This window comes from Salvelinus alpinus, chromosome 23 (genome assembly GCF_045679555.1).
Source record: "Salvelinus alpinus chromosome 23, SLU_Salpinus.1, whole genome shotgun sequence".
Lineage (NCBI taxonomy): Eukaryota > Metazoa > Chordata > Actinopteri > Salmoniformes > Salmonidae > Salvelinus > Salvelinus alpinus.
In genome coordinates, this window is record NC_092108.1 from 27,468,498 (window position 1) to 27,493,933 (window position 25,436).

At 40.4% G+C, this 25,436-nt stretch overlaps 1 pseudogene; it reads right to left on the minus strand.

Annotated features, from left to right (window-relative positions):
* Window positions 1–21,445, minus strand: part of LOC139551249 (uncharacterized) — a 48,885-nt pseudogene extending 27,440 nt beyond the window's left edge.
* Window positions 21,446–25,436: the final 3,991 nt, after the last annotated feature.

Genomic DNA, 25,436 nt, shown 5'->3' on the forward strand with positions numbered 1-25,436 from the left:
ATGTTGTCGTTTGTATGTGTGGGTCATTCCACCAGAACGGTACCATTTGGACTTTCACATTTTTTTATTTGTTTACCAAAATAAAATTAAAATTTGAACACCCCATGACATGAAGGACATATTTAACCTCCAAGAAAACATATTTTCCCATCTCAGGCATCAAAGACCTATTATTATTCATTATCTTCTGATATGGACACCATTTGTTTTCAACCCAGTTATGGACAATATGGACGTTGTCTGAGTGTGATTATAAAAGATACTTGTAATAAAATCAACATTTACCATAAGTCCCTCAAATTAATTCAATAATTGCAAATATAAAATATATATAACATCTCACACTTTTGCTATATTAAAGCCTGAAATGGACGCTTGTGTGTCAGCAGCCTCATCATTGTTTTATTAAAAGTATGGTTTCACTTCAGAATTTTAACTAAAATCAATATTCTCAGGATTACTGTAAATATTTCAGACTGAGCTCAACAAACATTAAATTCATATTTCATAAACGTTCCAGTATTTTATCACAAAAATGGTCATGTGACAGGGTTGAGAGTAGGGTAATGGTGTTGAAGATGGTAACGGGGTTGAAGAGACAAATACAGCTTCTATATAAATTGGTTTTGTTTATTCTCAAAATCACTCCAAGATTTTCTATAAACATTGTATTTCATAGATATAACCAATGAGTACAATTTATATACATTTGAATTAAACTGTGTTGTATTAACCCAACTGCAGAAAAAACGAAACAAAATTTCAAAACACACCTGGAGCGCAATAAGCAGGATTTCATAAGGTGGTCATCTCTTCCCATTTCATTAGCAGGTCGCATTAACTCTGTCAAGATGACGGTCTTGACAGAGTTAATGGGTTTTTGTACTTATTCCAGGTTTTTGTACTTATTCTAGGTTTTTGTACTTATTCCAAATCATTATTTTTTTTCTGCCAAAGTCAATGTTCAAACAACTGGACAGCTGCATTTCCAACTTCCTTTGGAAGTCAAATCCAAGAATGAGGAAGGTATATCAAGAGAGACCTAAAACTTCTTCAACTACTACTGTTCAGAAAATATTTCTAAATGTGTTTATTTGGTTTCCACATTTGAAAACAAGGATGGTCCAACTTGGGCTATCATGGAGTTACAGTCAAGTCTTCTAACTTCTCCGGTCTCGCTCCTGTGCTCCCCACTGCCTATAAACCTCGGCACCCATATTTTGAATCCCATTGTCAAGAACTCCCTTAAAATCTGGTCCCAGTTCCAAAATCACTTTAGACTTAACCAAACAAGCTGCTTCTCCCCATTAACATCTAATCATCTCTTCCCAGCCTCGCAGATAGACACTGCATTCCAGTCCTGACAAAGGAATGGCCTGGTGTTTTTTACTGACCTTGATAACACATTTGTCTCATTCAAAACTCTGAGGGTTGACCATAATATTCCCAATACCCACTTTTTTAGGTATCTCCAAACTTGCAGCTTTGCTAAAAAAACATGTTCCTTCATTTCCGCTCCTGCCTGCAAATATTCAAGTTGAGAGGTGCTTAGACCTTAACCCCTATGATACAGAACATTATTCCGCCTTTCTGCGCAAATACCAAGTCTGCATGGGAACACGACAGGGGTGGCGAGCTACCCGATGAGATATGACAACGTAGTATAGAGCGTCATTTTGCATAAGGCATGGACTCATTCAGTCTTACACAGTCTCATTACTCAAATGACAAACTGGCAAATATATATCCAAATGTGGACCCAAAGTGTTTGAGATGCCATCAGAGTCCAGCAACTGTGGGGCATATGTTTTGGCCATGCCAATCTCTGAGGGGGTTTTGGGATCCCATATTTAAGGCATTTTCACATCTATGCAACAAAACTGTTGGCCCCAATCTGTTCACTGCTATTTTTGGCATACCACCTTTGGCTTCTACTGTTACCACCCACCAGACTAATGCAGTAGCAGTTCCTTCACTTCTAGCTCACTGTCTTATCCTCTTTAATTGGAAGTCGGCAGGACCTCCTTCTCTTACACAGTGGGTTAAGGAGGTGATGTCTGCCACTAGAAATGGTTAGAGACGCTGTGCGGGGCTCCCGAGAGAAGTTTGGCCTGACGTGGTCCCCTTTCTTGGAACATGTAGAGAGCCTATCTTTCACATAGTTTAGCTTTCACATGCCAGTATAGGCAGTCATGTCCTGTGTAAGTGGCTGTGATGTCTTAATAGGAATCCACTGGTACTGTCATACCTGTTTAATTATCTTTGTTCTTTTTTTCTGTATGGACTGGATTCTCCTGGTCCTGGGGGGTGCAAGTCTTTGTTCTTTCCCCAGCGTCGGCACACTTGGTTAAATTGACCAACTCATGACCAAACTTCTGACTGGAGTCGAGTGCGTTGGATGCGGGGGCATGGATGGGGGCCAGGACTGGGGGACGCTGTTATGGGACAGATGGTGTTTGTTCTGCTAGTGGAGAATGGCGATAGTTTTTTTCAGTATAGGCAGATGTCATGTCAGTGGCTACAGTGTGTCAACAGGATTCCATTATTATTGTGACACCTATATTATTGTATTCATTGTATTTTATTTTCTCTTTTGTGCATCTTATTTATTTAATTAATTGCATCATTTTTTTTGTTTATTTGTTTCTGTCATTGTTGTTGTGCTGTTTTTTAGTATGATGCCTTGGTTGGGTGGGTGGGTGGTAGGGATGGGTGGGTTGGTGGAATAAAGGACTGGGGATGTTGGCAAATCGCGCTGTTAAGACACTGATGCCCTTTGCAACCACGTACCTATGTGAGAGTGGATTCTCGGCCCTCACTAGCATGAAACTAAATACAGGCACAGACTGTGATTTAAGACTGAGACTCTCTCCAATACAATATTGCAGAGTTATGTGCATCCTTTCAAGCACACCCTTCTCATTAACCTGTGGTGAGTTATTCACAATTCTCCATGAACAAATAAGGTTTAATATGTAAGATGGTTAAATAAGGAGCAAAATTATTGATTATTATTATATTCTTATTTGTGCCCTGGTCCTATAAGAGCTCTTTGTCACTTCCCATGAGCCGGGTTGCGACAAAAACTCACACTCATTCTTATGTTTAATAAATGTATCGTATAGTGTGTGTGTGTGGCAGGCTTACAATGATGGCAAAAAACAAAATTTGAGAGTACACTGACCCTGGTGGTAGAGGGGGTACGCAGCTGGAGGTTGAATGTTTGAAGGTGTCACGCCCTGACCATAGAGAGCTTTTTATTCTCTATGTTGGTTAGGTCGGGGTGTGACTAGGGTGGGTCATCTAGGTGATTGTATTTCTATGTTGGCCTGGTATGGTTCCCAATCAGAGGCAGCTGTTTATCGTTGTCTCTGATTGGGGATCATATTTAGGCAGCCATTTCCTCTTTGTGCTTTGTGGGATCTTGTTTTTGTGTAGTGCCTGTGAGAACTGCATTTTCTTCACGTTTTGTTTGTTCGTTTATTGTTATGTTCATGTTTCATGGATTTGTGTGCGACGGGTTCTTGTACCCACATTTATTTTATTATGGACTTTGGTTTTGGAGTTTATGTTTTAAGTTATTAAAATACTCCATTTATACCAAGTTTAATTCTCCTGCGCTTGACTTCCCTGCCACCTACATACACAACGTGACAGAAGGGGTACGGGACTATAAACAGTTTGGGAACCACTGCTTTAGACTGTGAAGATCTAAGCAGAAATGTTGCTTGACAAGAATAGAATGCTCTCTTCAGTGATGTCACTCTAATAGGCGTATACACATGGCCTATGGACTACTGTATATTCTTACACGTCGACTCTGGTCAGTTGAACATGTGCTCTTTATGACAGAATGTTAAATCAGAAGTTTGGTGGAAAAACTCATCTGTATGTCCCGACCTTAAAAAGAAAAATAGACTTAATAATAATAGTACAACATCATAATGTTTTGCTACTTTGCTGTGCCATACCTAATAAATTATAAAGATTTTTTTTATTTTGTATTAAAGAGGACAGCACAATTTTGCCTTACAAAATAACATCTGTGTCCATTAAACTTTAATGCTTTGAAGTCAATCAGGTAAACGTCGGTTGGAAAATATGCATGTTTTATTGCAGGGATCGGTAACTTGCTGCCCGTGAGCCAAAACCGTTCCGTGAGTGATTTTTTGGGGGCCTCCCAAAGAAAGGATTTTAGTTTTGGGTCAGAAAAGACACCAGGAATTCATAAAAGAATAATGTAATTCAGGAAAACCTGTTAATTTAGGAAATCTGTTCCCAAATATTCCCACAAATAAAAAAAGAGACAAATGTGATCATAACTCAATGTAATCAAGGTATGAAATTATGATTATTTTTAAATCTGTTTTGGGGCTTAGTTGTGGTCAATTTGCAGTGTACAAATTATTCGAATTATGTTCTTGACACCTGTAAAAGGCAGGTGTCATGCATACTGCAGATAGTGTCTAAAGATAGCTCAAATTCACATTGGCCTACATGTGGTGAACAGCAAGGAAAAAAGGGCATTAAAAATGAACTAATATAATATAAACTGCTGTAATAAATAAGGAAAATTGGTACCACTTATCAACTTTCAGTTGCCTACCAGTCTGCCTCCAGAGATTTGATAACCAGATCCTGAGCAAAGAGGGAGTCGGGAGAAAACTATCTCATCTTCGGGATCTGTGAAATGAGGTTGGCACTGCACTGAAAATAATCCTCTACAATGACAGACACACAGACAGGGGACCAAAATAATACTGGTTATTAATAATAAGCTTGGCTCAGTGTGTGAAAAGGTTTAACGGTCTCAAGGGAAGGCAGGCAGGCAGCAGGAGGCAAAGGATAAGGTGCCAAAATGTTGGTTTTATTAAAGGCACGGTGCAGTCAAAATGCATTTTTTAAATAAAAAAATTATAATCATATTGTACAAAAGCTGATGAATCTCACACTGTAAAAGTGTGGAATTTGTTTTATCATTGTTATTTCCTGATAGTTGCTGGTTGAAAATACAATCTACACAGGACCTTATAATCAGCAGGTTTTACATGGGCAGAGTTTTGGCTTAGTTAATATAGACTAATAACGAAGAGGGTTCCAAACCTCTGTCAAAAACAGCAAGTTTTCGCTTTTCCCCTCCCCACTCAGACCACTCCCAGACATTCCTAGCAAAATTATTGCGTGAGAAATACTTTATTGGAAAACTATTACAGTAACCCACTGGGCACAGTCTGGTTGAATCAATGTTGTTTCAACATAATTTGTCAATGCATTATCACGTTGAATCTGGATTTGCAAATAGTCATCAACCAGTACTGTTTTCATATAATTTCAATCAGCATTGCAAACATTGACATTAGGGTAAAACTTCAACTTAAATACAATGATTTAACCTGACTAACAGGTTGTTACATCAATTTAATTTACACATAATCATCAAAACTATATATACGTTGAAACTGCATTGAAAATTCCACATAGAATGGTAAAAAATCGAATGTAGAATCTAAGTGGAAATTACAACACAATTCAAGTCATGTGGTTATGTAAATATGTTGAACATGCAACATCCAGTCCATGTCCCATTTTGATAATATTTTAGATGTTGACATTTTTGTATATTGTCACTGTTTAATCAACATTTGTTTTTCATCCTATTTTTCTTTTTATCCTATAGGTGGGTGGTTGAAATAATGTTGAATTTCATATTTGATTAGACATATTTTATTTGACCTTGTTTCAATGTTGATAGTGAAATGGTATGTTTGAATCAACGTCATTATTTCAATGTCATGCCATCAACCAAAATAAAGAGATACCTAGAGGTATATTTAAATCAAATCTGTAGCCACAGTCAACAATTCCTGCCTTAACAGTGACTCCTATTGGTATATGAGGAGAACATGTCCACCATCCAGATGCTTACCTCTATGTACCCTACTTAGCTTTGGAAACAAGCTGTGTTCATTTCTACTGAGCTATCATGTCAACACAAAAAACATTGATCAGCTTTCACACTCATTTGCATACCTATGCTCTACCTTAACATTGAATAGTTGAAAGCTAACTTATTTTCCATAATCTATGTGAAAGTACATTCATAGTGAGGTTGGGTTTATGTAGGCTACACTCAATGTAGTAGTACATTGACATCTGATTTGCCCAAAGCACACCATCATTTCAATGTGTAGATAAGTATACAATCAGTAGCCCTATAAATAGGATGCCAAATTCATGATATTAATAATACACTTTTGCCATTAGATATTGTCTTTATAAATATGTTATTCATAATATATATGGATAAGACAAATCCACATTTATTATCATGAATTTGGCATTCTATTTATAGGGCTAAGTTGCCATATAATGTTTTGTGATTTACATTGCATGAAGTGTTGCCACACTAGTGAAAAACAGGTCTTGTTTTTATTTTACCAGGTAAGTTGACTGAAAATACATTCTCATTTACAGCAACAACCTGGGGAATAGTTACAGGGGAGAGAATACGGTGACAGCCAGATTGGGAATTTAGCCAGGACACCAGGGTTAACACCCCTACTCTTACACAAAGTGCCATGGGATCTTTAGTGACCACAGAGAGTCAGGACACCCATTCAATGTCCCATCTGAAAGACCGCACCCTACACAGTGCAATGTCCCCAATCACTGCCCTGGGGTATTGGGATGTTTTTTAGACCAGAGGAAAGGGTGCCTCCTACTGGCCCTCCAACACCACTTTCAGCAGCATCTTATCTCCCATCCAAGGACTGACCAGGACCAAACCTGCTTAGCCTCAGAAGCAAGCCAGCAGTGAGATGCAGGGTGGTATGCTGCTTGTTAACCGGTTCGTGACATCGTCTGAGAGATGCACCCGATTGACATGATTGCCTTATTAGTATGGGTATCCTATGATCATTAACACAGAGCACAACCAATTTCAAGCTAATCAAGGCATATGGAGAAGACGACAATGGCTGAAGAGGTAAGACACAATAATTTTGTCAACTATGAATGCAAATGGTACTTAGTTTGATTTTTTGTTGGATTACTGCAATTTAGCTCTGGCTTATCATAAACGGTGGTGTAAATTCCATGCGGATGTTTTACTGTAGCTCTGGCAGAGTCTAGCAATAACGTACATCTGACATTTCTACTGATACTAGTGTAGATGGTAACTTGAGTGACACCTCCTCCAGTGTTACAAGTGATCATACTGAAAGGTTGTTTGATAGTGATGTGATTGAGTGGTCGTCTGATAGTGTGTGAAGCAGCAACTTCTCAAACTGCAACAACGGGTGGTATATGTGTGAAGCTGGCATCTTGGGTAAGTTGTTTATTGGTAATTCTCCAAGAGGGGCTTAATGTTCCAAAAGATGCATACACCTAGCCAGCAGATCTGACCCGCTTGTGTACAACTGCACGAGGTTTGGACAGACTTCCTGTGTAGATTAAGACACTGCGGAGCTGGAGCAAGATATGTCAAGGGAAAACGTATCTCAATTTAAAAAAAGCGTTGTACCCTGAATTGTCCCATTATTCCAACTCTTACACAAGAAGATTGAACAACTGTTAGTTAAGCAGCAGTCGTTCAATCACCTCCGGGTAACAGTTGGGACAATTCGGAGTACGAAGCATTTCTTATTGAGGTATATTTTTCAGAGACATCTCACTCTGACTCTGCGATATCTTAACACAGGAAGTCTATCCGACCCTAGTGCAGCTGTAAGCAAGTGGGTCAGATCTGCTGGCTAGCATGCACCCAGAGAGTACAACCCTATTGAGAAATGTGTGGCCAAGTCATTGTTTTACAAGTCAGAAGTAAGTCTCAAGTCTTAGCACTCAAGTCCCAAGTCAAGTCCCAAATCAAGACAGGCAAGTCCGAGTCAAGTCTCAAGTCAAGACCGACAAGTATCAAGTCAAGTCTCAAGTCCTAAACTTTGCGTTTCGAGTACTAAACAAGACATAATGTGCTCTTCAACAAATGTAATACCATTTCATACTTTTAACAAGAGTAATAGTTAGTATATTACATTTACGCAAATCATGAATGCTTTTAAAAATATATTTATTACTTTAATAATAAACTTTATATTTCCATGGAAATACATGGGTAGCCATAAGAAAGACCCCCCCCCCCCCCAATAGCGATCAACAATCGAGGATCGCTATGGGGCGATGTAAGGCTTGTACACAATTGTCCAACCTTAACACACACACACACACACACACACACACACACACACACACACACACACACACACACACACACACACACACACACACACACACACACACACACACACACACACACACACACACACACACACACTCAACTGGGGTTACAGTAGGGGGTTACAGTAGGCTAACATTAGTCAATGGCTTTTGGAACTGGGGTTACATCAGGCAGGATTTAGGCTACCAACTGCCAAGCCAGATGTAGCTCAATCTTGGGTGCAATGATCACGTTCCCGCACTGACTGACTGTGTGGAGGCTCATTGATTTAACATCGGCTATATTAGCCACGACTTACCGTTCTTTGTGCAGCTTCAAACGTCAAACAAAGTTGGAAGTTGTTGCGCCTTCGTCTGTCATTTTCTTCACGCATGTTTTTCAAGTTGCAATCCGTTTTTTTGTTGATAGAGCGTAGTCTTTATATCTGAAAATAATAATTTTGGGTATCATCTTTCCAAGAGCTCCATCTGAATTCTCTCGCCGATGTTCCTCTGTACTGCCAACCGCAACTTTTTCTCAGCTGGCACAATTTGATTGGCTATTGTCCGATTCAAACTGTAATCCCTTAAATGAAGAGTTGATGCACTGCACACTTTTTTTAATAGCATCATTTTTTATATTTGGGCTTGGGGAGGGTATCAAGTCAGTTTGGGGAGGGTATCAAGTCAGTTCGAGTCAAAAGGCTCAAGTCCAAGTTAAGTCACGAGTCATTGGTGTTAAAGTCAAAGTCGAGTTGCAAGTCATCATATTTGTGACTCGAGTCTGACTCGAGTCCACACCTCTGGTAACTATCCATATTATGGTGTTGAGCAGAGTATAGTGAAGACGCTGAGCATTCAGATTTCATTGAGGATTTGATAATCAATGTTGGTGTGCCCTCTCCAAATCATCTAGCTGCCAACTTTGGCCTATTTTATGCAGCTTTAATCGTTGTTGCCTTATTCACTGGAGAGGATAAGCCAGTCCCTATGGATGATTACCTGACTGGTGTCCTGAGTTGAATGTGCTCATAGTTTCAGGTATCAATCTGACAAATTGTCATTACCATGTCACAATCAAAGCTTTTCTTTGATGCATCAGTGCGAGCCATGCTAAAATGTATCAAATTCTATACTGGATATTTTGCATGTGAAAGATATCAGAGTAAAGGCTCTTGGAACTGAAGGATAGTGTTGCACTCTGAGGGGAGATAAATGATGGCTGGCCTATATGGCTAGCCATCAAAGACTGTGGCTGCATCTCCATTGATAGACACCGGCGTTTCTTGTATTTCAGGGTTTCCATTAGATTGTATTCATATGGTGTGCTTAGGTGTCATGAGGATGTTGATTTTCCTTAAACGAGGTCCAAGAATATGCAGACCATCTTCCTCTCAGAAAACTAAACTATCAGAGGCTCTGAACTCCTTTTGAGGCTTATTGCCAAAAGAATTTGCCTGACAACCTCTGTCACTGGCAGAACTTGACCGATGGAAGGCCACTGAGTACAGGCAGTCTTTGCTCTACACGTGTCCAATAGTATTGAAGGATGTTGTTTTCAAAGAGGTCTATCACCATTATGTCCTGCGGTGTAGGCATGTCAATTTTGCTAGATTCAGATGACAGGAAGAGACATGACCTTGATTATGCCAAACATTTGCTGATGCACTATGTTGAGATGAGCAAGAGTGTCTATGGTGATACATTTACAATGTACAGTGCATTTGGAAAGTTTTCAGACCCCTTGACATTCCATTTTTTTTTTTACATTACATTACAGCCTTATTCTAAAATGGATTAAATCGTCCCCCCCCCCCCCCCATCTACACACAGGACCCCATAATGACAAAGCAAAAACAGGGTTTTAGACATTTTTGTAAATGTATTATAAATAAAAAACTGAAATCACATTTACATAAGTATTCAGACCCTTTACTCAGTACTTTGTTGAAGCACCTTTGGCAGTGATTACAGCCTTGAGTCTTCTTGGGTATGATGCCACAAGCTTGGCACACCTATATTTGGGGAGTTTCTCCCATTCTTCTCTGCAGATCCTCTCAAGCTCTGTCAGGTTGGATGGGGAGCGTCGCTAAACAGCTATAGGTCTCTCCAGAGATGTTCGATCGGGTTTAAGTCCGGGCTCTGGCTGGGCCATTCAAGGACATTCAGAGACTTGTCCCGAAGACACTCCTGCGTTGTCTTGGGTCGTTGTCCTGTTGAACCTTGGCCCCAGTCTGAGAACCTGAGTGCTCTGGAGCAGGTTTATCAAGGATCTATCTGTACTTTGCTCCGTTCATCTCTCCCTCGTTCCTGACTCATCTTCCAGTCCCTGCCACTGAAAAACATTCCCACAGCATGATGCTGCCACCACGCGTCACCGTAGGTACCATGTTTCCTCCAGACGTGGCGCTCGGCAGTCAGGCCAAAGAGTTCAATCTTGGTTTCATCGGACCAGAGAATCTTGTTTCTCATGGTCTGAGAGTCATTTAGGTGACTTTTGGCAAACTCCAAGCGGGCTGTCATGTGCCTTTTACTGAGGAGTGGCTTCCGTCTGGCCACTCTACCATAAAGGCCTGATTGGTGGAGTGCTGCAGAGATGGTTGTCCTTCTGGAAGGTTCTCGCATCTCCACAGAGGAACTCTGGAGCTCTGTCAGAGTGACCATCGGGTTCTTGGTCACCTCCCTGACCAAGGCCCTTCTCCCCCGATTGCGCAGTTTGGCCGGGCGGCCAGCTCTAGGAAGAGTCTTGGAGGTTCCAAACTTCTTCCATTTCAGAATGATGGAGACCACTGTGTTCTTGGGGACCTTCAATGCTGCAAAAAATGTTGGTACCCTTCCCCAGATCTGTGCTTCGTCACAATTCTGTCTCTGAGCTCTACCGACAATTCCTTTGACCCCATGGCTTGGTTTTTGCTCTGACATGCACTGTCAACTGTGGGACTTTTATATAGACAGGTGTGTGCCTTTCCAAATCATGTCAAATCAATGGAATTTACCACAGGTGGACTCCAATCAAGTTGTAGATACATCTCAAGGATGATCAATGGAAACAGGATGCACCTGAGCTATATTTCTAGTTACATAGCAAAGGGTCTGAATACTTATGCAAATATTTTTTTCTACATTCCAAACTTTTTCGCTTTGTCATTATGGGGTATTGTGTGTAGATTGATGGGAAAAAGGTATATTTAATCAATTTTAAAATAAGGCTGTAACTTAACAAAATGTGTAAAAAGTCATAGGGTCTGAATACTTTCCGAATGCACTGTACATGGTCTCACTCACTTGGCAGATAGTACTTCACAAATGCTCACTCAATGATCTTAATTGCTTTGAGTTTGAGAACCATTTGCAGTGGCTTAAACATGTCATCATCATGCTTTATACACTGAACAAAAATATACTACCGTTCAAAAGTTTGTGGTCACTTAGAAGTTTCCTTGTTTTTGAAAGAAAAACACTTTTTTTGTCCATTAAAATAACATCAAATTGATCAGAAATACAGCGTAGACATTGTTAATGTTGTAAATGACAATTGTAGCTGGAAACAGCTGATTATTTATGAAATATCTACATAGGTGTACAGAGTCCGATTATCAACAACCATCACTCCTGTGTTCCAATAGCACGTTGTGTTAGCTAATCCAAGTTTATCATTTTATAAGGCTAATTGATCATTAGAAAACCCTTTTGCAATTATGTTAGCACAGCTGAAAACTGTTGTCCTGATTAAAGAAGCAATAAAACTTGCATTCTTTAGACTAGTTGAGTATCTGTAGCATCAGCATTTGCGGGTTCGAGTACAGGCTCAAAATGGCAAGAAACAAATAACTTTCTTTTGAAACTCGTCAGTCTATTCTTGTTCTGAGAAATGAAGGCTATTCCATGTGAGAAATTGTCAAGAAACTGAAGATCTGGTACAACGCTGTGTACTACTCCCTTCACAGAACAGTACAAACTGTCTCTAACCAGAATAGAAAGAGGAGTGGGAGGCCCCGGTGCACAAGTACATTAGAGTGTCTAGTTTGAGAAACAGACGCCTCACAAGTCCTCAACTGGCAGCTTCATTTAATAGTACCCGCAAAACACCAGTCTCAACGTCAACACTGAAGACGCGACTCTGGGATGCTGGCCTTCTAGGCAGAGTTCCTCTGTCCAGTCCCTTTGGCCATCATAATCGTTTATTTTTATTGGCCAGTCTGAGATATGGCTTTTTCTTTGGAACTCTGCCTAGAAGGCCAGCATCCCAGTCGCCTCTTCACTGTTGACGTTGTATTGAAACACTTTTATGGAAAGCCTAAATAAGTTCAGGAGTAGCAATTGGCTTAACAAGTCACATGCGTTGCATGGACTCACTCTGTGTGCAATAATAGTGTTTAACATGATTTTTAAATGACTACCTCATCTCTGTACCCCACACATACAATTATATGTAAGGTCCCTCAGTCAAGCAGTGACTTTCAAACACAGATTCAATTACAAAGACCAGAGAGGTTTTCCAATGCCTTGCAAAGAAGGACACCTATTGGTAGCTGGGTAAAAAAACAAAAAAGCTGCCTTTGAATACCCCTTTGAGCATGGTGAAGTTATTTATTACACTTTGGATGCTGTATGAATATGCAGTCACTGCAAAGATGCAGGTGTCTTTCCTAACTCAATTGCTGAAGAAGAAGGAAACCGCTCAGGGATTTCACCATGAGGCCAATGGTTGCTTTAAAACAGAGTTTAATGGCTGTGATTGGAGAACTGAGGATGGATCAACAACATTGTAGTTACTCTACATTACTAACAAAATTGAAAGAGTGAGAAGAATTAAGCCTGTATAGAATAAAAATATTCAAAAAAATGCATCTTGTTTGCAACAAGGCACTAAAGTAATACTGCATAAAATGTGGCAAAGTAATTAACACTTTATATTCAGGGTAAAAAGTTATGTTTGGGGCAAATCCAATCCAACATAAATTATTACTGAGTACCTCTCTCCATATTTTCAAGCATTGGGGTGGCTGATGGGGCCTCCCGAGTAGCGCAGAGGTCTGAAGCGTCACTACAGACCAAGGTTCGATCCCAGGCTGTGTCACAGCCGGCCGTGACTGGGTGACCCACAATTGGCCCAGCATCGTCCGGGTTAGGGGAGGGTTTGGCCTGCCAGGATTTCCTTGTCCCATCGTGCTCTAGCGAATCTTTGTGGCGGGCCAGGCGCCTGCAAGCTGACTACGGTCGCCAGCTGGATGGTGTTTCCTCCGACACATTGGTTCAGCTGGCTTCCGGGTTAAGCAAGCAGTGTGTCAAGAAGCAGCATGGCAGTGCGGCATGGTAGGGTCGTGTTGGCAGGGTTGTGTTTCAGAGGACGCATGGCTCTCAACGTTCGCCTCTCCTGAGCCTGTAGGGGAGTTGCAGAGATAGGACAAGACCTACCAATTAAATATCACTAAAATGCGGAGAAAAACGGGTAAAAGTACAACAACAAAAAATTGTGGTGGCTGCATCATGTTATGGATATGCTTGTAATCGTTAAGGACTGGGGAGTTTTTCAGGATAAATAAACGGAATGGAGCTAAGCACAGTCAAAATCCTAGAGGAAAACCTGGTTGTCTGCATTCCACCAGACACTGGGAGATGAATTCACCTTTCAGCAGGATAGTAACCTGAAACACAAGGCCAAATCTACACTGGAGTTGCTTACCAAGAAGTCGGTGAATGTTCCTGAATGGCAGAGTTAGATTTGAATTAAATCTACTTTGAAAATCCATGGCAAGACCTAAAAAATTGGTTGTCTAGCAATGATCAACCAATTTGACAGAGCTTGAAGAATTGTGAAAATACTAATGGGCAAATGTTGCACAATCCAGGTGTGGAAAGCTCTTCATAGACTTACTCAGTGATCGCTGCCAAAGGTCTTCTACAAAGTATTGACTCAGGGGTGTGAAAACATATGTAAATTACATTTTCAATAAATGTGCAAACATTTCTAAACATTTTCACTTTGTCATTATGGGGTATTGTGTGTAGATGGATGATAAATGTATTTAATTTATTTTGAATTCAGGCTAACAAAACAAAATGTGGAATAAGTCAAAGGGTATGAATACTTTGAAAGCACTAACTCTTTTGTCTTGCCAGTTCACCCTCTGAATGGCACACATACAAAATCGATGCCTCAAGGCTTAAAAATATTTCTTTAACTGGTCTCCTCCCCTTCTGATTGAATTGGATTTAACACGTGACATCAATAAGGGATCATAGCTTTTACCTGGTCAGTCTGTCATGGAAAGAGATTTTGTACACTGAGTGTAGCTGAGAACTCATTTGGTAAATAATATGGTCTACAGCTTATCATGAGGTATTCTAACTCAGGTGAGCAGAACCTCGAGACTTCCTTAATATTAGAGATCGCGCACCAGCTGTTAAGAAGCACACCTCTGTCTTGAGCTTACTCGGCGCTGCCATTCTGTCCTACCGATGCATAGAAAAAGCAACCTAGATGTACTGTACATTGTTCAGCCACGCCCCCGAAAAGCATAAGATATTGCAGTTCAGGTCCCATTAATAGTCTCAAACTGAGCTCATCCAGTTTGTTCTCCAGTGATAGTTCGTTTGACAATAGAACGGAGGGTAGAGGTGGTTTATGTACTTGCCAATGTAGTTTCGTCAGGGTGCCTGCACGTCTGCCTCTCTTACGCCACCTTTCTCCTCTTCCGAGTCTTTGGGATTAGGGCCTGGTCCAGTGTGAGTCGTACGTCTTGCGCCTCCGACTCATTGAAGTAGAAATCTTCATCCAAATCGAGGTTAGTGATTGCTGTTCTGATGTCCAGAAGCTCTTTTCGGTCATAGGGAACAATGGCAGAAACTTTCTTTGGTACATAATGTTATGATCAGCAACAACAACAAAAAACACTAACAGAATTGGTCAGGAGCCCATTACATGGCTGCTATCCATTCCAGCGCCATTCAACCATTCCTGACTTTGACAACAAATGATTTTTTACATGGACAGGTTTATGCCAACAGTAGCATAGCCAACAGTAGTATAGAGCCTAAGTCTGGAAGATACATTTTGCACCATTAAATCAAATCAAGTCTTATTAGTCACATGCGCCGAATACAATAGGTGTAGACCTTAAAGTGAAATGCTTACTTACGAGCCCATTACCAACAATGCAGTTAAAAAAAATATGGATAAGAAGAAGAGATAAAAGTAACAAGTAATTAAAGAGCAGCAGTAAAATAGCAATAGCGAGACTATATACAGGGGGGGGTACCGATACAGAGTCAATGTGCGCAGTCACCGGTTAGTTGAGGTAACATGTACATGTAGGTAGAGTTAATAAAGTGACTATGCATAGATGATAGCAACAGAGAATAGCAGCGGTGCAGAAGGTGGAGGGGGGGCAATGCAAATGGCCTGGGTAGCCATTCGATTAGATGTTCAGGAGTCTTATGCCTTGGAGGTAGCAGCTGTTTAGAAGCCTCTTGGACCTAGCCATGGCGCTCCGGTACCACTTGCTGTGCAATAGCAGAGAGAACAGTCTATGACTAGGGTGGCTGGAGTCTTTGACAATTTTTATGGCCTTCCTCTGACACCGCCTGGTATTGAAGTCCTGGACGGCAGGAAGCTTGGCCCTAGTGCCTTGCGGTCGGAGGCCGAGCAGTTGCCATACCAGGCAGTGATGCAACCAGTCAGGATGCTCTTGATGGTGCAGCTGTAGAACATTTTGATGATCTGAAGACCCATGCCAAATCTTTTCAGTCTCCTGAGGGGGAATAGGTTTTGTCGTGCCCTCTTCACGACTGTCTTGGTATGCTTGGACCATGTTAGTTTGTTGGTGATGTGGACACCAAGGAACTTGAAGCTCTCAACCTGCTCCACTGCAGCCCCATTGATGAGAATGGGGGCATGCTCGGTCCTCTTTTTCCTATAGTCCACAATCATCTCCATCATTAGTAGAATTGTACTATAAATATCAGGGTGTTTTTCAAGACTGTGCAACATCAGAAAGGTCCTGGTTGATAGTTTCTAAACATCTAATCAACACACTTCATGGATTGGCAATAATCCCTGTTGAATTCATGGAGTGTTTTGGTCAAATAAGATCACGTGTTCTCAACCTCACTCCAACGTTTTAAATGTATTTTATTATTAGTATAGTATAGTTCTCGAACTCGATAGTACAAAAATAAAAAATAAATGTTGGCTGTCTTTTTGAGTGGGCAAATAAAGGTTGAAATCTCATTGATCAACATCATCCAAATATTACCCAAATTTCCATGTTGAAATATGGTGTGCCCAATGGGAAGGTACTTGTTACCCATTAATGATTTGATATTGATATAATAATGGCAGCATTGGGCATTTAACAAAATAACGGTGGAATTGGTATAGGTATCCTACATCATGTCTGCAAATATGTCGAGGCTACGGGCACCGTCAAGACAAAAAACAGCTTACCAGTGGTGATTCTCATGAAACCAGTTTTAAGTTGTCTCTAGCAAATTGAGTTACAAAACCATGATGCATCTGTAAAAATCAACTATCATTCTGAGGACTAAGATGTCTAGTTTTTGGGAAAGTGTCTTACTTTAAATAAATGCTAACTTTTCGCTTGAATTTTCTACATTTTCACCTTAAATTCTCATTACCAAAATGTGTCCGGATGAAATTCTTGGGTCATTTTATAAAAGATAATATTTCGAAAAACCTAACTTATTTGAACAAGACATTGCTGTAGTTTGTCCATAAATCATAATGATATACTAGTCAAAGTTTACATTAAACTATATTTATTATGTACAGTGTCTGTGGACACATCTCATTATGTAACACTTTCAAGTTCCTGTGTGAAATCCACTACATTTTTTAAATAAAGTTGTATTCACCCATGATGCATCTTTAGAGTAAAGGATTAGTCCTTAGATGAGCAAGTTAAGTAAATGTATTCTCTTCAGAATGAGATTCTTCTTCTCGAACACCCCCTTTACCCCACTTGGCCTTCTCATTACCGAGACAGGTAAATAGCTCAAATTGGGAAAAGTCATTTTTTAAATTTTTATAATTGTAAAATTTCATTTGAAATATACATATTTTCAGTGTTATGTTTAACTCAGGCCTTTGCTCCCCTAGTGAAATCTTTAAAAAATATTTGAAATATGAATTTATTTATTACTTTATTGGATGTCAAACTGTTGCAGTAATGCTACTTTTGTGAAGATGTTGGTCAAATGCATATCTGATTTTAAAAAACTGATTATGAAATAATGTACAGATCCTAATCTCAGTCATTTTTTCAAATTTGAAGAAAAAAGATTGGGGACAGTTTCGTGAGAATGATCTATTTATACGAATACTCTCCCCTTGCCTTCAGAACTTACAGAAGTGGCAATGTCAAGTAGAAACATGTATTTTCTCAAATAGATTTGCTCAACTTCTGCGTTCTTTCTCCTCCGTCCTCTCTTGCCTCCTTTTGGAAAAAAGTCAATGGCAATCGTGGAGAGGCAGCGAGGAGAGAACAAAAATGGCCTGTAATGAAATGAGCAAATTATGTTTTACAGGGGTGGACCCAACAAATGTGTAAAGTGATAAACAAATTAAGTTAGTTGTGAAAGACATTTTGTATATAATCAAAGGAGAATATAGTTTTTAAATGTGTGCATGCTTTTCTCTGACAATAGCCTACGTCTGATACAAAAGGGGTGTGGAAGATATCAAAACTCTTCCGCAGTAGGATTCACTTGTTTACCTTACTCGATAGCCTCCAAAAGGAGGCTATCGAGTAAGGGAGGACCATCACCGTTTGTCTACTAAGGAATTGACACACTCCTCGACCACTTGACAGAGAGAGAGAGAGAGAGAGAGAGAGAGAGAGAGAGAGAGAGAGAGAGAGAGAGAGAGAGAGAGAGAGAGAGAGAGAGAGAGAGAGAGAGAGAGAGAGAGAGAGAGAGAGAGAGAGAGAGAGAGAGAGAGAGATTGAGGACTCATCATGGCTATAACCCGTTTTAGCATGTACATTGCCATTGAGGGCTTCCACCATTTTTAAAGTAGTCAACTGGGTGGAGATATGAGTTGGAAGCAATCAGCCAATGAAGAAAATTGACTACTTTAAAATGGAGATTGTCTGTCTCTGACACACTATAATGGCACTGATACAAAGATGAATCTCTATGCCACTCAACCACTTAATCGGTTGCTGGGTCATGGAGGAGAGATGACAAACTTTTGCCGAAAGGAGAAAAGACCATAGCCTACCTCATATCACTCCTTTGGCAAAACCATTGACAATGACAAAATCCGCAGGAAAAAGGGGTGCGTGCTCCTGGAGTAACCGCGGGTGTGTGGCCATACCAGAGAGGAAGAGGCGGTGTGAGAGTGTTTACTCCGTCCAAAATCTGTCCAGGAAAGTAAGACCACGAAATTAGGAATTTTGTATGGAGGTCAATGAGTGTCGAAATTGGTCAACAAATAGAATTGCTAAATCACTATGTGAGGCTTGTTTGATCTAATATAAATTCGTACTGGCTAGGTTGTTACGAATACACTGACATACAATAAGTGGACAGACGTAGCATTTTGGCAACTTTTGAAAAGAAAAATACTGGATCTACAAAGAGAACTGAAACTTGTTAGCAATGGAGAGTGTTTAGCAGTTGTAGGCCTACACTTGCTTAAAAATAGTAGGCTAACTATATTGGCATGCGCATGTCATTAACTCCAGCGCACACAGGGGAGTCTTAAGCTTGAGTGTGATGCCCATAGTGACAACATTGCCTGCAGTATATCTGATTCAAATGTGATTATTCATGAACTTATAAGGCAGGAAATTAATTTCCTTGTCAGAGGGCAAACTATTATATTATCTATTCAGTGTGGTTACCAACAGTACAGTAAAGTACTTAAGTAAAAAGTAGTTTTTTGGGATATCTGTACTTTACTATTTATATTTTTGACTACTTTTAGTTCACTACATTCTTAAAGAACATAATGTACTTTTTTACTCCATACAATTCGCCTGACACCCAAAAGTACTCGTTACATTTTGAATGTTTAGCAGGAAAGGAAAATGGTCCATTCATGTACTTATCAAGAAAACATGCCTGGTCATTCCCACTGCCTCTGATCTGGCAGACTCTCCAAACACACATGCTTTGTTTGTAAATATTGTCTGAGTGTTGGCGTGTGCCCCTGGCTATCCATACATTTAAAAAACAAGAAAATGGTGCCGTCTGTTTAAAAAAAAAAGTAACCTTTATTTAACTAGGCAAGTCAGCTAAGAACGAATTGTTATTTACAATGACAGCCTACTGGGGAACAGTGGGTTTAACTGCCTTGTTCGGGGGCATAAGGACAGATTTTTTTTTACCTTGTCAGCTCGGGGATTTGATTTAGCAACCTTTCGGTTACTGGCCGTACACTCTAACCACTAGGCTACCTGCCGCCCCAATAGAAGGAATTTGAACTTACTTTTACTTTTGATACTTAAGTATATTTTTGTAATTACATTTACTTTTCATATTAAGTATATTTAAAACCAAATACTTTTAGACTTTTACTCAAGTAGTATTTTACTGGGTGATTTAACTTTTATTTTAGTCATTTTCTATTAAAGTATCTTTACTTTTACTCAAGTAGGACATTTGGGTACATTTTCCACCACTGGTTACCAAGGTCTGATCATCTGAAGAAGCGGGCCACAATGCTGTTGATTTTGGTCTTCTGGAGGCGAAGGTGGTCTGTTCTGCAACTTGTCCACCTCTTGGTAGAACTTCAGAGCTCCGTGAGCATCATAGGCCTTCAGGTAACGCTTGAAGAAGTCCAGGTTGGTGGGACTTTTCATCTTCCCTAAATACCTTGGTCTCATGGATTATCTTTGGGCAAAGCTGTGGTCCTTCTTAACCGGACTACTGGTGGATGTCACCACGGGCTTCTCTAAAGGACACATTTTTACAGTATGGTATGTTTCATTGACTTATCATTGAATCTGATAGGAACAGTTTTAATGTAATTTCTGTCATACCCTGTACTGGCTTCCAGTCACAGTAGAGACTATGAGTTTTACTGATCTCCTCCACAGCCATCTTGGGGTACTTCAAAGCCAAGGTTTGAAATGGAAGGTCGTACAGATCTGAGGAGAAGATCCACAATTACAACTTTCTGTCGTATCCTTGCATTATTCGGTACAACTTTTGTCCGTAGAGTACTTCTACTACAACCAAATGGCACTCATTATTTTCTTACTGGTATTCCTGTAGTGCAGGTGGATTAAGCCTTCCATCCTGACGTCCTCTAAGGGCAGCAGGGCTCAGGTCTCCTCAGTGAGAGGCTCAGTACAGGCCTGCCAGTGAGCCAGAGCCTCCCTCGTCCTTCCCACCTGCTGCTCTGGAGCAGTGGGAGCACTAGAGGGCGCTGTCACTCCACGACTCTCTTTCCCCGTGACCTCATTCTGAGTGAACTGAGAGAAATCAACAGAGGAGTAAAACTACAGGACGATCTGGCGTAGCTGTTTCCAAATTCCTCTATTCTAAAAATCAGATTAGAAGTTAGTTTGTCTTTATCCAGAAATGCATTGTAGGTGGGACCCAGAAAGGGATAACCTTGTACTGACACTGAATACATGAGTTTGTAATCAAGGGGTGAGGAAAAAGTATAGAAAATACATGACTGTCCATGTTATCACTTTGCAGTCAAGCACATATTGCAGTCAAAGGTTTAACACCCACCTGGTATAATTTCTGCTTGGCCATGTACATCCAGGGCATTTTCTTTCTCTTGATGTCCAGGCTGGGCAGGCTCTTGGATGGGAGGATGGGCAGGACTGGGAGGGGGCCAGTGCTGGACCCAAAGGTAACAGAACTCAACTTTCTGAGGAGAGTACTGGTACTTATCTTTGAGCTCCCACTTCCTCCTCTTGCTTCTGCCCTCACTCTTGCCACTAGGCTAACCCTTGTATGCATCCCAAATGGCACCCTATTTAAAGTACTACTTTTGACCAAGGCCCATAGGTCTTTGGTCAAAAGTTGTGCACAATAAAGGGATAAGGTGCCATTTGGGACGCAGACCCTCCTGTGTTACCAGCAGGGAGGCAACAGGTGGTCATGATGCTGGAGCCCTCCATGAGCTGGACAGTCCTGATGACAGTGAGCAGGGCCTGGTAGTGGTTCCTCTGAGTCTCATCCTGCTGCCAGTCTATCTGGAGCACTGCACTCACACAGTGAACGTCACCCGCTCCTCTCCTTCAGGTACACGAGACACACCCACACACCCACCCACCCACGCACGCACACACACACACACAAAGGGCTACTCCCACATACATTTCAGTAACTTAAACTTATCTCAGGGGTATTTTTTTTTTTATCGCTTTGGTACTATTTTCACAAGTATGTGGTGAATTTTCAAAACTCTTAGTATAAAACACCCAAACTGGTAACTCTTGTAAGGCAAGAGTTGCCAGTTTTACATTTCAAACGGTTTTTATTTCAAAACCGTTGAAATATAATAAGCACATTGGTTTAATCACCAAAACACAACATAATGATATCGTCTCAATTTAGTTATTTTAACAACTAATTATTCCAATAGAAAAAAATGTAAGACACATGTTTAAAAAGTTCCCTTTGACTGTAGTATGCTACGGCACTGTAAATTACAGTACATTACACTGTTTTCACAGTAGGCAATACATTTTCACTACCCATTAAAATTGACTGAACATCACATTTCCATAATTTGATCCCATGTGTGATCATTGGAGACATATTTCACAATTTAAAGAAATGAAAGAAACAATGTTTAGCAGGAGCTCGTTTGCAACAAGCCTGTCTTGAGCATTTGGCCTAAGGTTCTCATCGGAATTGTGGTAAATATTCTCATTGTTCATGTACCTGGGGAAATCCTTTTGAGTTTTGTACTAAGAGTTGTGAAAATGTACCACATACTTGTGAAAATTGCACTAAAGTGATTAAAAACTGTATGAACACAAATGTATACTTTTCAAGGCCGTAAAAGATTGTGAAGTAGTTTCTAAAACCTAAATCATCTGAGACAATAAAAATACATACCATGAGTGCCTTTGACAAAAGAACAGAAGCGCCTCGTCCCTCTCACACTGCCCAGGCATCTCTTCAGCAGCCACTGGTCTGCAAATGTCCACTTCAGTTCATCTGACAAGGGAAAAACACAATGGACAGGTCAGAAGACAAAATACACTGAACAAAAATATAAATGCAACATGTAAAGTGTTGGTCCAATACTTCATGAGCTGACATAAAAGATCACAGAAATTGTCCAAATGGAAAAAGGTTATTTCTCTCAAATTTTGTGCACAAATGTGTTTACATCCCTATAAGTGAGCATTTCTCCTTTTCCAAGATAATCCATCCACCTGACAGGTGTGGCATATCAAGAAGCTGAATAAACCACATGATCATTACACAGGTGCACCATGTGCCTGGGACAATAAAAGGCCACTCTAAAAATCTGCAGTTTTATCACACAACACAATGCCACAATTGTCTCAAGTTTTGAGGGAGTGTGCAATTGGCATGCTGACTGAACGAATGTCCACCAGAGCTGTTGCCAGAGAATTTTATGTTAATTTCTCTACCATAAGCCGATGTAACGGATGTGAAATGGCTAGCTAGTTAGCGGGTACGCGCTAATAGCATTTCAATCGGTTACGTCACTTGCTCTGAGACCTGAAGTAGGGTTTCCCCTTGCTCTGCAAGGGCCGCGGCTTTTGTGGAGCGATGGGTAACGACGCTTCGTGGGTGACTGTTGTTGATGTGTGCAGAAGGTCCCTGGTTCGCGCCCATGTCGGGGCGAGGGGACGGTTTAAAGTTGCATTGATGCTATTGACCCGGATCACTGGTTGCTGCGGAAAAGGAGGAGGTTGAAAGGGGGGTGAGTGTAACGGATGTGAAATGGCTAGCTAGTTAGCGGGTACGCGCTAATAGCATTTCAATCGGTTACGTCACTTGCTCTGAGACCTGAAGTAGGGTTTCCCCTTGCTCTGCAAGGGCCGCGGCTTTTGTGGAGCGATGGGTAACGATGCTTCGTGGGCGACCGTTGTTGATGTGTGCAGAGGGTCCCTGGTTCGCGCCCGTGTTGGGGCGAGGGGACGGTTTAAAGTTATACTGTTACACCGACTCCAATGTCGTTTTAGAGAATTTGGCAGTACGTCCAACCAGCCTCACAACCTCAGACCACGTGTAACCATGCCAGCCCAGGATCTCCACATCCGGCTTCACCTGTGGGATCGTCTGAGACCAGCCACCTGGACAGCTGATGAAACTTTGAGGAGTATTTCTGTCTGCATTAAAAACCCTTTTGTGGGTAAAAACTAATTCTGATTGGCTGGGCCTGGCTCACCAGTGAGTGGGCCTATGCCCTCCCATGCCCATCCATGCCTGTGCCCCTTCCCAGTCATGTGAAATCCATAGATTAGGACCTAATGAATATTCAATATTTTCTAACATTCTTTTAATCAGGAAAAAAGCACAATCTTGCAACATGTCAAGATGACAACCTATTCAACTTTCTACTCCAAACATATTTACTTTCAGCTTGTCATGACGAAAACTGCAGGAACTCTTTACACAAAAAGTAGTAGTGATACAGCTGTCTTTTTTGAACTAAACAAACGATACGATCTGTCATACCAGGAACCCACCTCTTCTCACATCCTGCAATGAATGACAGGCCACTCAGTAGCAATTTGACTTATCAGCTTGAATGTGGGAATCTTGTTGATCATTTGATTGTTTTGTAAACCTAAATCAGCGTGAGTAAGTAATTGTCTTTTCAAAGATGGTTTGGTTACCTGGATGCATGGAATATGAGGACACAAGTATCATTTGTTTTAGGATAGAACACATAACGGAGTCTGACCAAACACCTAGGCCAAGATATACATGACAAATAAGTGCATCCAAGATATACAGAATCAACAATGGTAGCTACTGATTTAACTGAAGAAATGAGCGCGCACTGGCAAATTCAAATGTATTGAAGAAATTCAAATGTTTTAAATCTTTGATAAGTTCCGCAAGTGCTTTATCACATTGTCTTCCTAAAAGTAGACCACAGAAAGTAAATTTTCTTAAATTAAATGTTACATTTTCATTTGAAATTCAAATGTTATTTATCTAAAGTAGTACACACAGAGTAAAAACGCGCATCAGTCATAGCTACACACCTGTTCCTTGTGTCATTTGAGATGTGTGCCGTCTTAAACTTACAAAAGGCATCCCTTTGGTCTGATCAATGATGTTCTGGTGAGATTAAGTAGTTGTCCATATAGAAATAAAAGTTAGGCCTATAGGAACACCAATAGTATTTTTTTTTTTACAGCAAAGTCTTTTCACAAGTTTTGCATTCTTGAAGTGATGTCATAAACAGCAAATGTTCCAAATGTATCATTGTTGAGTGAAATTGGAATGTCTTGACACCATCTCTCACTTTGTAGCCTACTGTAGTCTAGTCATCCTTCTCTCCCCTCATGGAAAACCAATACCCCAAAGGCCAAAGAGATGATTTCAACTTTTCTGCTACTCTACAGTGACCATGATATAGCCTACTTCAGAATAATACAGAAATGAAGGTCCTGTAGTAGTAGTTCATTAATTGTGCAGACCTCTAATTTGATCAATGTTCCAGAAATGAGAAATATTTACCTACAAATGCTAATGTGAATGATTTCTATAGCATACGAAGGCTTTTCATCAAATGTAATATTTTCTGAGCTGAGAAACTAGATAAATGTAATTGGTATTCAGTTATTTGTAATTATAGGCCTTGACTACTAGTTTCTCAGTACATCAATAGCCTATTTGTACCACAGGGTGGCGTTGGGAATATAGCTCCTGTCAACTAGTTCATCATTTCTGTTGATATAATGATGAGAGGCTTTTTGAGGGAGTTTTATTTTCCCTGAGATGGAATTTAGGTCTATCTCCCATCAAATCTCGATTGGCTTTAAATATGCATATATTTCTAGCCATTGTAGTACTTTATGTAACCTAAAGTTTTCTGCTCTTTGTAATGGTGTAGGTACTAAATAGCCTACACTGGTTATTGTATAAACTGTACTGTACTGGATACATTGTATCAGTCACACAAAATGACACGCAATGCTTTTTAACTATACTAGAGGGCGTTGCACCTCGAACCCTGCCCAATGATCGAGCCGCGTGTGCTGTCACTCACTTTGGAATAAACAAATCGTGTTTTT